Here is a 12,020-nt window from a genome sequence, read left to right on the forward strand (position 1 = left end):
TTAACAGATTTTTTTTCTTTCAGAATTTTAAAGATGCTGTTCTACTATGTTTTGGCTTCCATAGTTTGTGCTAAGAAGTCACTATTTGTTTACATAAAATGTGCTATTTTGTCTGGCTAGTTTCAATTTATTTTTTTGTATGTTTAGATTTCAGAAGTTTGATTATGATGTGCATAGGTAAGATTTTATTTGTATTTATTTTGCTGAGATCTGGAATCTGTAAATTGATGTATTTTACCAAATTGGGGGGAACGGCTGTTATTTTTTCAAGTATGCAGGTGTCAATCTAGTTTCTTGCTTTTCTACTTCTGAGACTCCAGTTGTACATGTTAAACTTATTGATATTGTTACATAGGTCCAGAAATCTGTGTTCATCCTCTCTCTCTACCCATTTCTTTATATGGGAAAATTTTCTTCGTCAGATTGGATAATTATCGTCAAATTGACTGATTCTTTCTATGTCATCTCCATCAGATTGTTATACTCAGCTAGTAATTTTTAAAAGAGATGTTATATGTTAGTTCTAGAATTTCTAGAATTTTGGTTTTTCTGTGGTTTCTCTTTTGTGTGTGTGATGTGCTAACTTTCCAATCATTACAATCATCTTTCTCTTTACTTGAGAAAAATTACTGTATTCCTTTTCTATAGCTGCTGTACCAAATTACACAGAGTACTTGGTGTCTTAAGGAACACAAATATATTATTTCACAATTTTTAAGGCCAGAAGTCTGAAATCAGTTTCACTGCACTAAAGTCAGTGTTGACAGGATTGGTACTTTCTGGAAGATCTTGGGGAAATTCCATTTCGTTGACTTTTTGAACCTGTTTAGCTGCCTGCATTTCTTGGCTCATGATCCCTTCCTCATATCACTCTGATAATTTGCTTCTGCCTTCACAGTTCATACTCCCTCTTCTGTAGTAAAATATTCCTCTGCCTCTCCCTTACAAAGATATGTATGATTGCATTTGGGATGTACATGGGTAATCCAAGAAAATTTTTAAATTTTGAGATTCTTTGCTTAAACATCCCTGCAAAATTTCTTTGCCAAATAAGTAATATTCAAAATTTCATGGATTAAGACCTGTGCATATTTAGGCAAAATTACTGAGCTGCCGCAGTCTTTCCTATGGCCCCTAATAATTCACATTTGTTCTACAGGAAAAATACATTTATGCCATCTGAACTTTCTCCCAAAGCCTGTTATAACCACAGTTACAATAGATACTTATCAATTCTAGTTTAATAATTCCATTATCTGAATCATATTGGGTTAGCCTTCTTTAATTATCTTTTCTTTTTAGAGTGAGTTACATTTTCCTGTTTCTTCATGTGCTGAGTAATATTGGATTCTGTATTCTGAACATTAGAACAGTGTGGAAACTCTGTATTTTGATATATTCCTCTGAAGAGTTTTGAGACTTCGGTTTTTGTTGTTTGTTTGCTTTAGTAGGCAATTAACCCTGCTTGACTCAAACTGCAAATGTTGCATCTTGGGCTGCAAATAAAATCCAGGTTCAGTTCTTTTATTCTCAACTGTCGGGAGCCCATCTGTACATATGGTCCAGGAACCAGGCAGAGATTTGTGTAAAGATAAAAGATAAAGGCCTATGTATATTCCACAAAACCGGTATCTCACCATACAGATCTCTTTTTTAAATTATTAACTCCACTTGAGTGTTTATCTATTGTTTACTCTTTATTGACTTTAGATCATGTTGTTGTTTTGTTTCTGTTTTTCTTTACAGAATTTATAGTTTGTTGTCTAATTAAAAGTAGGATCTGGTAAGAGCAATTTAGCCAGAAGTAGAGGTGTGTGGTGTTTTTAAAATGTATCCATGTCATTGCAAATATCAGTATTTCATTCTTTATTATTATTGAGTAGTGTTCCATCATATTGATTTATCAATATTTTTTTATTCTCATTTACCTATTGATGGACATTTAGTTTATTTCTATTTTGTGGGGTTGCAATGAATACCGATACTCTAAGTATTTGTTTATAAGCCACTGTTTTTGAATGCCTACTCTTCCCCCAGCACTTTGCATGATAATTTGATCTCACCAGATATGGGAGGCAAGCATTATTATTCTCAAGGTACAGATGATGATCCTGCGCTCAGTGGAGTTCTCGTTGATTAAGCCCACACCCTAATGCTTGACAGAATTGGGTCTACCTGGTTCCAAGGCTCATGCTATTCCAAGTGCATCTTGCTAAACAGAAGGTTACTCTCTGAGCTCTCACTTCATGTTTTACAGGAATGGAGCAGTTTGCACAGGAGGCAAGAGTAACAGTACCAAACGAGATATCTTCATTTAAACACTAAAATAGTATCTAGTGCTTAATATTAGGTTTGGTGCAGAAGTAGTTGTGGTTATTTCCATTGAAAGTAATGGCACCATTTCAAAGGGACCATTGAAAGTAATGGCAAAAACTCAGAACAGCGATCATTAAAAAATCTGGAGACAACTGATGCTGGAGAGAATGTGGAGAAATAGAAACACTTTTACACTGTTGGTGGGAGTGTACATTAGTTCAATCATTGTGGAAGACAGTGTGGCAATTCCTAAAGGGTCTAGAAATAGAAATTCCATTTGACCCAGAAATCCCATTACTGGGTATACAAAAAAATCACAAATTGTTCTATTATAAAGACACATGTACATGTATGTTCATTGCGGCACTGTTTACAATAGCAAAGACCTGGAACAAACCAAATGCCCATCGATGACAGACTGGACAGGGAAAATGTGGCACATATACACCATGGAATACTATGCAGGCATAAAAAACGATGAGTACATGTCCTTTGTAGGGATATGGATGAATCTGGAAACCATCATTCTCAGCAAACTGACACAAGAACATAAAATCAAACACCGCATGTTCTCACTCATAGGTGGTGTTGAACAATGAGAACACATGGACACAGGGAGGGGAGCATCACACACTGGGATCTGTTGGCGGGGGCTAGGGGAGGGATAGTGGTGGGTGGGGAGGTTGGGGAGAGATAACATGGGGAGAAAGGCCAGATATAGATGACAGGGAGATGGAGACAGCAAACCACCTTGCCATATATGTACCTATGCAATAATCCTACATAATCTGCACATGTACCCCAGAATCTAAAGTACAATAAAAAATTTTAAAAAAGAAAAAAAGTAATGGCAAAAATCACATTTACTTCTGTGCCAACCTAATACCTGTTAATTCCCTTCCCCTTTCTGATTTCTTTATATAGCGGGGACTGGGAGTTTCACACTTCTACTATACTTATACATTGAAAAACTCTCTTCTAGAAATAGGTAATCCCAGCTAAGAATCAGGACACAAGAATTCTTGTTCTAGCTCTGCTGCCAACTTATTGTGTGTGGCTCTGGGAAGTCTCTTTCCTTCTCTGGACTTGGGTTTTCTCCTTCGCACAGGGAGCAAATTGGAAACCCTTGACAGTGCCTGCCAGGAACTGTGTTCTATAATTCCTGGAGACTCCATTTTTGGCCTCTGAGGAAAATCTAAAGTCAGGCAAACCTGCTGAGACAGCAGGACAGATGACCCTGCCATCCAGGCCTTGCCTTTTCAGTCTGAGCAGCCCAGTCTACAGTGGTGCACTTAGCCTGGGCTGGACAGAAAATGATGGGATGGTTAGAGTCCTCAGGGTGGTTTCTCAGCTTCAAGCAGAGCCAGGAAGACAAGGTATTCTCTGTAGCCTCTTACTAAGGACAGCATAAACCACTTCACCCAAGCCAAAGGTAGAATCCCTGCAGGTGACAAGGGACCAGCCTTGCCTGAGAGGAGGGCCTAAGCAGCTTCATTCCTCTCTTACATCTGTCAGCAGCATCTCCTACAGGTGCTGGTCAATCTACTCCTTCCAGAGTGGAAGTCTCTCGGCAGCCCTGATGGAGCAGACGCCTGGAAGGCCTCACAGGAGGGACCAGCTGCTCCAACAGAGGCCAGAGGTGCTGTCTCCCATGGAGAAGAGAACATAGTTTAAAATTTCCGAGCTAGATGTGATCAGATTTATCAATGTGATTTGCTCTCTAAGATTCTGTCTTCCAGGGGAGATCCCTTTCGCCTATGATTTTCTGCCTAGGGAAACTTCAAGATATCTATGGTACAAAAACCAGACATCTGTTTTAGCAAATAGCCAGATATCACAATGAGAAGTATATAAATCATCTTGATTATTTTACCCTTCATCAGGGCAGAGATGGAAACATTGTGAGCTAGGAATGTTGTTTCATTTTTACCAGTGCCCTTGCCTTTTAGAAGGTATCTGTTAGGAGAACTTAAAGTAAAATGGATTACCTCTAAAACTGTGAGATGAGCTATAGGGCAACTTTTCTACTTAATTAGCTTTTCTCATTTTGTATTTTCTGTTGAGAAAAGCTGGGTGGGACCTAAGCTATCCATTCATTGAAGCATGCAGATTGCTTAGACTCCTTTTAGAAGTTAGTTAAGAGCACTGTTTAGAGCCATTCCAAAAAGTATAGCTAATTTGTGAATTCAATGTCATGTAAATTATAATCAACCTTTTGTATTCCTTTCTTTATCAAGCTCAGCCATATTATACCTCCAATGAAAGATGAACAATTTAAAAAATTTCCTATGTACAAGTATCTTCCCTACTCCACCCCCAACACGCCCAGGCTCCAAACTCCAAATTCATATGTTCTTTCTCCACTTTCAATCTAATATTAAATCATATTGATCATGCCTCAAAAATATTTTCCTATTTGTTTCTTATTTTCTATTACCATTGTCATTATCTTAGCTCAGCTTCTCGTATTCCATTAATTAGGGCATTTCTTTATTATACATTAAGCTATTAATTCAACAGACATTTATTATTCACCTAGTAGGCATTAGTATTAGCAGCTGGGAACACCAGCAGTAATCAAGATGAATCCTTGTGTTGGGTAAGTCTTCCCATCCAAGTCTCTGAAAAGGCTTTAGATAGGTCCTTTATGTATTTTTTGTGTCTACTCCAATACATTAAAAACACTACTGCAAAATTAATCTTATTTAATGCTTCATTATAGCTCGAGATATCCTGAGTGTGGTCATAATCTTCTTTTTAAGGTTATCTCATATTATTTTGTTAATTTTCCTACATTTTAAACAAATGCATCTGCTAGGTATATATCACCATGATTCCCAGCTTTTTCTTCAGTGATTATGTTGTTGTTCTTCTTCTTCTTCTTTTATTTCAATAAGTTTTGGGGAACAGGTGTTTGGTTACATGGATAAGTTCTTTAGTGGTGATTTCTGAGATTTTGGGCTACCCATCACCTGGGCAATGTGCACCTTAGGTAAGGTTAAATCCTCCTTCTGTGACCTGGATTGTCAGGTGCTCCAGTGAGGATGTGTGTTCAGAGGCGGACTCCCCCCCACAACACACACACACACTTGAGGTATTCACTGTTTTGCAGCTGGCTCATAGCTCTCGCAGCGGCAACCCCTTTCTTTCAAAGGGTCTGTGTATTCTTCTCGTTTTCCTGGTATGTTCCTGCAGTAGTTCTTGGAGCAAAGTTCACAGTGTGAGTCTCCACATGCTGTTCTGCCTGTCCAAGTGGGAGCTGCAAGACAGTGCTACCTCCCATCCCCATTTTTTCTCTCTGGGTCTGATACTTTATCTCCAGCGACAGAGTTGCCCTAAATTCGTCACTTCAGCATTACTTTTGCTGAGTGGTTTAGCGGTAGTCACATCTTACTGCACTATCGTTCACTTACTATTATTTCTTTAAATCAGCTCTCTTTTTCCTAGAATAAATTTATTTAAAAAGGAAACCTTATGTCATGACTTTAAAAAGTAAACCAGCCTCACTTGCTATATAGAGAAGGTAATCGTAAAAATAAATGCGAACTGCTTTTCAGTTATCGTTGGATACTATTTCCTGCAAAGGGCTGGGAGCCTTTGTAGAAAATAGATATCGGCAGGTATTAGGATGGTACTGATGACATGACATGTGTGCATCTAACTGGACTCTTCTCTTTGGATGAAAAGCGAAAGGCCTGGACCCAGTTAGAAAAGAACAACTTCCTCCTCTGAGTCAGTGTTGTCTAACACCTTATCCACACGTCACCTAAAATCATCTGCGTATGCAGTGCCATGTGCCCCACATGCCTGGAAACTCGGCCTTATCTCATATTGTCTTCACTGACGCTTGATGAGCTATGAGGAGAGTCGGAAGACCTCCATTTCAGACATGAGAAACCCAAGGCCTCTCAGGGACTCCCCCAACAGCGTAGCAGCAGCCAGGGTTTGAACTGGGAAAGTCAGTCTCCAACATATGTGATCTTCTCATTGTTTGCTATGTCCTCTTTCCCCTAGATGTCCAGTTCCTGGGACTTGCACATGGAAGAGCTGCATTCAAGAGCTTCCTCTCAGTTCTGTTGGCCCTACGTTCATCCAATGTCTCTTCTCCTGCTAGCTCATTCTCTCCTGCATAGCTAAACACTGTGAGCTGAATGGTGTCCACTCCCCCACCACCTTGGCTCATTTGTCTGTTAAAGCTCTAACCCCAATGTGACTATGTTTGGAGACAGGACTTTTGGGAGGTAATTAAGGCTAAATGAGGTCATAAGGACGGCGTCCTAATCCCATAGCATTGGTGGCCTTGTGCGAAGCAGAACTCTCTCTCTCAGCCATGGAAGAACATAGCAAGAAGACTGCTGTCTGCATGCTGGGAGAAGATCCCTCACCAGAACCTGACCCTGCTGGTATCCTGATCTTGGATTTCCAGCTTTCAGAGCTGTAAGAATATGCATTTCCCTTGTTAGGCAACCTAGTCTGTGGTCTTTTATTATGACAGTTCAAGCTGACTAATATCCCAAACTTGGGGAGTTTTGAAGCCTATGTGAGCACTGACATGCCCTCACTGGCACTCTGTGACATTGGAGACAGCTTACAGAACTACACCTGGTCCCTAAATCTGCTGCGTCACTAACATAAGGCCTTAATTCTGTATCCGTCATTTGGGGAGTAGAGATATTGCCTGTCCTCATTTACCTCTTAGGGTTCTTTGAAGCATCAAAATATGACCACAGATATAAAACAGATGGTCAAAGCTAAAGGAAGCCCAGCGTTCATTTTATTCTACTCTTTCCTCTTCCAGTCAAGTAAACCAAAGTTCGTAAGTGAGAGGACTGCATTAAATGGTGATAGGGTCAGAACTTAAATGCAGGGCATCTGGCTTCCAATCCAACACCCTCTCTAAGGCACCGAAAGAAAGTAAGAGCCACTGCAGAAAGTGACAGGTGGCTGGGTGCTGTGGCTTATGACTGTAATCCCAGAACTTTGGGAGGCCAAGGCGAGCAGAGCACAAGGTCAGGAGTTTGACACCAGCCTGACCGACATGGTGAAACCCCGACTCTACTAAAAACACAAAAAGTAGTCGGGCGTGGTGGCAGGCAACTGTAGTCCCAGCTACTCAGAGGCTGTGGTAGGAGAATTGCTTGAACACTGGAGGCAGAGGTTGCAGTGAGCCGAGATTGCACCACTGAACTCCAGCCTGGGCAACAGAGTGTGATTCCTATCTCAAAAAAAAAAAAAAAAAGAAAGAAAGAGACATGTGTCTAGTCTGTTTGTAGTAGCTGAAGAAAAATTATCTAAAAGAGTCCTAACTTGCCGTCCATACATTTTAAATAATGCATAGTGTATAAGACTATGCATGTATAAGACCTTCGATATCCTGTTTGGGATCCCCCCTGCCCTCTCCCTGTGCAGTATATCATTGATACTGCTCTGGTTAGCATTGCTAAATCTTTTTCATTCCTTTTAAATGGCTGCAGTCTTTCATCAGAATTATTACAAACCATGACATGGTTTATTTATTCCATTTTTCTGATGGTAGACTTTCAAGTTATTCCAGCATTTCACTAATATAAACTTTGCACGAAATAAACATCTCTGTGAGGCACATTCTTGTACATTCATCTTGGCATACCCAGCCTCAAAATTAAACTCCTGGTAGAGAGGTTCTTAAGTCAAAAGAGATATACGTTAGACATTTCCATGGTCATTACTGAAATTGCCCTTAAGATCTTTCTGCCTTGTTCTTCATCCAAGAATGTATGAGACAAGGGCACCTATTTCCTTCTATCCTTGACAGCTCTAGGCATTGCTAATGTGTCAGTGGAAAGGATACAATATCACTGTGGTCTTTTTTCTTTGATCATTAGTGAGACTAGGCTTCTTTTCATGTGTCTATTATCTATTTGCATTTCTTTGTTGGTGAAAATAGATTAGCCCATTTTCTACTGGGAAAGTCTTTATCTTACTAATTTGCTAGAGATCTTCCTATGATACAGTTATTAAATTTTTGACATGTATGCTGTAACATTTCTTTCCCTTTGTGTTTACTTTCCTACTCTGTTGATGGAGGCTTTGCCATGGAGAAACATCTCATTTGTATGTAGTCGACTTTGTAAATTATTCTTTCATAGTCACTGCCTTGAAGGCAGGAGGGGTGAGGCCTTTCAATGCCATCAGTGTGACTCTCAGTTTTGTCACCCACCTGCTCGTAACATTTGCAAGGCTCCCTGATGCCTTGGGAAGGAGGAATGAGCTTTTCTGTTGGGATTTAAGGCTACTCTGCTTCTTTCACTTACTTAACTCCTGTCATGTTGAATCACTTGCCTTTCTCTCTCATCTCCAGGCCTTTGTGCATACTCTCCCTCTGCCTCCATCATTCCCCTCCTCTTCTTTCCCAAGGAGAAATCCATCTGGTCCTTACAGACCTCTCTCAGGTGTCACTCACTCAAGGGAAACTTCCTTGACCCCTCTCACCTGTGACAGGTGCCTCCTTTGTGCTAACCCATCAGAGCACATGCCACAGGGTGCTAAGCTAAGATGTTTGCTTGTCTCTCTACCAGATTATGAGCTCCTGGAGAATGGAACCATTTTTGGCTTACCAGTATAGCGTCTTTAACTCCTAATACAGTGCTGGGTACAGCATAGACTTTTTGATGAATACATGTGTGCTTGAATGAGTTTTCCACCCACCAAATGTCAATGTCTTCCAGCCAAGGGCTACCAGGGACACCCCTGTTGTTAAACAATTGGGTTGATCCCTCATTGCAGTGATGGGGAACATGCAACATAAAGACTGGTGGGCATTTCAGTATGAGGGTGTTAGAGAGGACTTTAAAAATGTGAGCTTATGTTAGGTGTGTGGGAGCAAGATTAAGGAAGAAGGGCTTTGCTTGGACTGAATGCTGTCAGAAAATGAAGATAGTTCTAGAATTGGGCACCTTAATAAATCATATTTGGAAGGAGGGAAGTGTGGAGTGATAGTAAATCTGGAATAGGCAAAAAAAGCGGCAGCCCCTCATATTGGCCAGGACTGGGGCCATGTGGTCATATTGCAGCTTGAGGAGTGCCTGTGTCTTCATCTGTGTTCACACATGGTTGTGGAGTGGTCTTGATTGTCTTGATCCATTATAGTCACAGAGTGGCTTTGTCTGGATGTTGATGTTCTGAGAAATTGTTCATGTCCAACAGACCAATGGCCTAGCTGTGAGGGCACAGCTGAACCCCATATTTCTTCTCAGCTGTTCACCCACTCACCCACTCAGTCCCAGTCAGCAACTCTACCTCCCCACACCCGGGGTTCCTTGACATCACCTCCACCCACCTTCTGCTCCTGCCCACGTTCAAACCTGCTCCCTAAAGGGGATCTGTTGAACACTCCCCATGGGCAGTGTTGAAGTATAAAACCCCCAGGTCCCTTGGGAAGTTGGCATATTGGTGCCTGGTTTTATGTCTGGCATTAACAATGAGACTGTGGTCCAGGCCTCTTCACTTTGTGACATTCAGTTTCCTCACCTTTGAAGTCATGGTCTGAGTTCCAGATTCCAAGAAGCCATTCACTTTACTCCTGGGGAATTGAAAAACTGTGTGCTGCTCTCACCGTGGGTGTAAGTTCTTACTCCTTGTGAAAATGAATGGCTTCCGGCTTCTATGGACACATGGCGACCATTAAGTATGTGTGTGTGGTGTGGCAGGACTTCCTGGCATTTCCAGACCTCACCATGTAGATTACCACCCCGGGCATGTTATCCGCTCCTAGGGCTGCCTCTCTGCTTGGGAGTTTGGGAGCATCAGCACGGGAGGAATGAGGAGCCAAGGCTGGTCTTTTGATTCCTGGGAAGGCACCATATGTTTGTTGCCAAATCATGGAGCTCTCAAGGAGGTCAGGTTAGGACAGGTGTATTAGGTAGAGGTAGGGGAGAGACCTCATTCCTCCAAGAAGCTGTAGTTCTCCCAGGTGTTGTGTGATTGGGCCTTAGTTTCTCAAGATACTTTTAAATTTTTTTCCAAGACGAATCTATAACATTGACCCGGTGAGAGATCAATGACTTATTGATTTGCATCAAATTGACAATTAAGAGGCATTTCCTCTGGGCAAGCTGCTTGGCAGGCTTTTTCCACATATCCTAATTGATGCTCATCGAAATCCTGACATTGGCTACATTCCTTATTGCCATTTAATAGATGATGAATTGGAGGCTCAGAGGAGTGATGTTACAGGCCCAAGGTCTCCAGCAGGTAAAAGGCCAAATCGGGATTTGAACCTTGCTCTGTCTAGATCCAAAACCTGGGTTCTTATTCTTCACTATTTTTAGTCCTTTTTTTTTCTTCCAAAGGCTGGCAGTTTGTTACAGTATGAATTTTTTGTCTTGGCTCTAAAAATAGGGCAATCCTTCTTCTTCTTTCCATTGCAACATAACATTACCTAAACCAGCCAGGGCCTGGGATCAGGACAGTAATCAGTAGCTTTTTATTGTTTTTGTCTTTGATCCTGCTTCTGAATCAGGGTTAAATCCAGTTATCATTGGACAAAGGGACACTTGAGCATCTCAAAGAAGAGCGGGGAGTAATGGGGAATGACCAAGATTAGTCTTGAGAGGTGTCACCCATCCCAGTGCCTTAGACAGAATTAGGAGTGCTAGACCAGGGTCTGCAGGGGTGGGGGCTGAAGTGCTAAGGTCTTAGGAATTTCTTCTAGGGATGAATAGGTGCAAAGATTAATGACTTGTACAAAATTTTATCCATCCAACCATCCGTCCATCCATCCAACATTCATCAAGCACATTCACTATACCAGGGACTGTGCCAAGTGCCAAGGGAGCCACCGACACCTGGTTCCTGTCCTAAAACTCAGTGTACAGAAAACCAGACAAGTAGAAAATGGCAACGCATGGGTAAGAGTTCTGTGCTGTAAGAACACACACTGCTGGACCTTTGCTAGCCAGGAATGGCTTCCTGGAGCAAGTAGCTTCTTCGAGGAGAATTGAAGGCAAGGGTAAGGAAGGAAGGGCTTGGGGAAGAAGAAAGGAGACCTGGCAGAGAGAATAGCCCCTGGCAAGGCCCAGAGATGACGACAGCAATAGCAGGAGGGGGCGACCACTAGTATTTTAGGGAGAGGGGAGTCTGGAGAAATTATGGGTGCTTATACCAATGGTGTCCTAGAGCCTGCTCAAATTGGCTCACAACAGCTGACTGTTAACTTTTCAGTTTTATGTTAAGCACAGCTGCTATTAAAAATTAATTAAACTTACATTTAAATAAATTATAAACGAAGGTAATAAATAAATATGTAAAACTCATTGCTTCTTGATTATTTTACTACATTTTTACTTTTATCCATGCTCTGGGTGTTATTTACATCTGTCATAGGTGTATGGTGGAAATACGATTTAATGTGCTACTGCACGTATCTTCCCAAGTCTGTCTTCAGTTACAGCGTGTGGGAAGCTTGAAATCAGTTGTGAAGAGAGTGTTTACACCACGGAAATGGGCAGACATTACAAATCTGGGACCCCCTTTTTTCTCCAGTGAAACAGTTGTTAAACATTTATCAGCATATGACTGAGTTAATGTACATACAGAAACATGCAGAAATCACAAGTGCTCTCTCAATACGTTTTCCTAAAGTGAACATATCTGTGTGATCAGCACTCAGCTAAAACAATAGGTGATCACCAACCCCACCTCAGGCACTTTCCCAGTCAGTAGCT

Source organism: Sapajus apella, unplaced genomic scaffold (assembly GCF_009761245.1).
Source record: "Sapajus apella isolate SASKATOON/1434 unplaced genomic scaffold, GSC_monkey_1.0 scaffold79, whole genome shotgun sequence".
Lineage (NCBI taxonomy): Eukaryota > Metazoa > Chordata > Mammalia > Primates > Cebidae > Sapajus > Sapajus apella.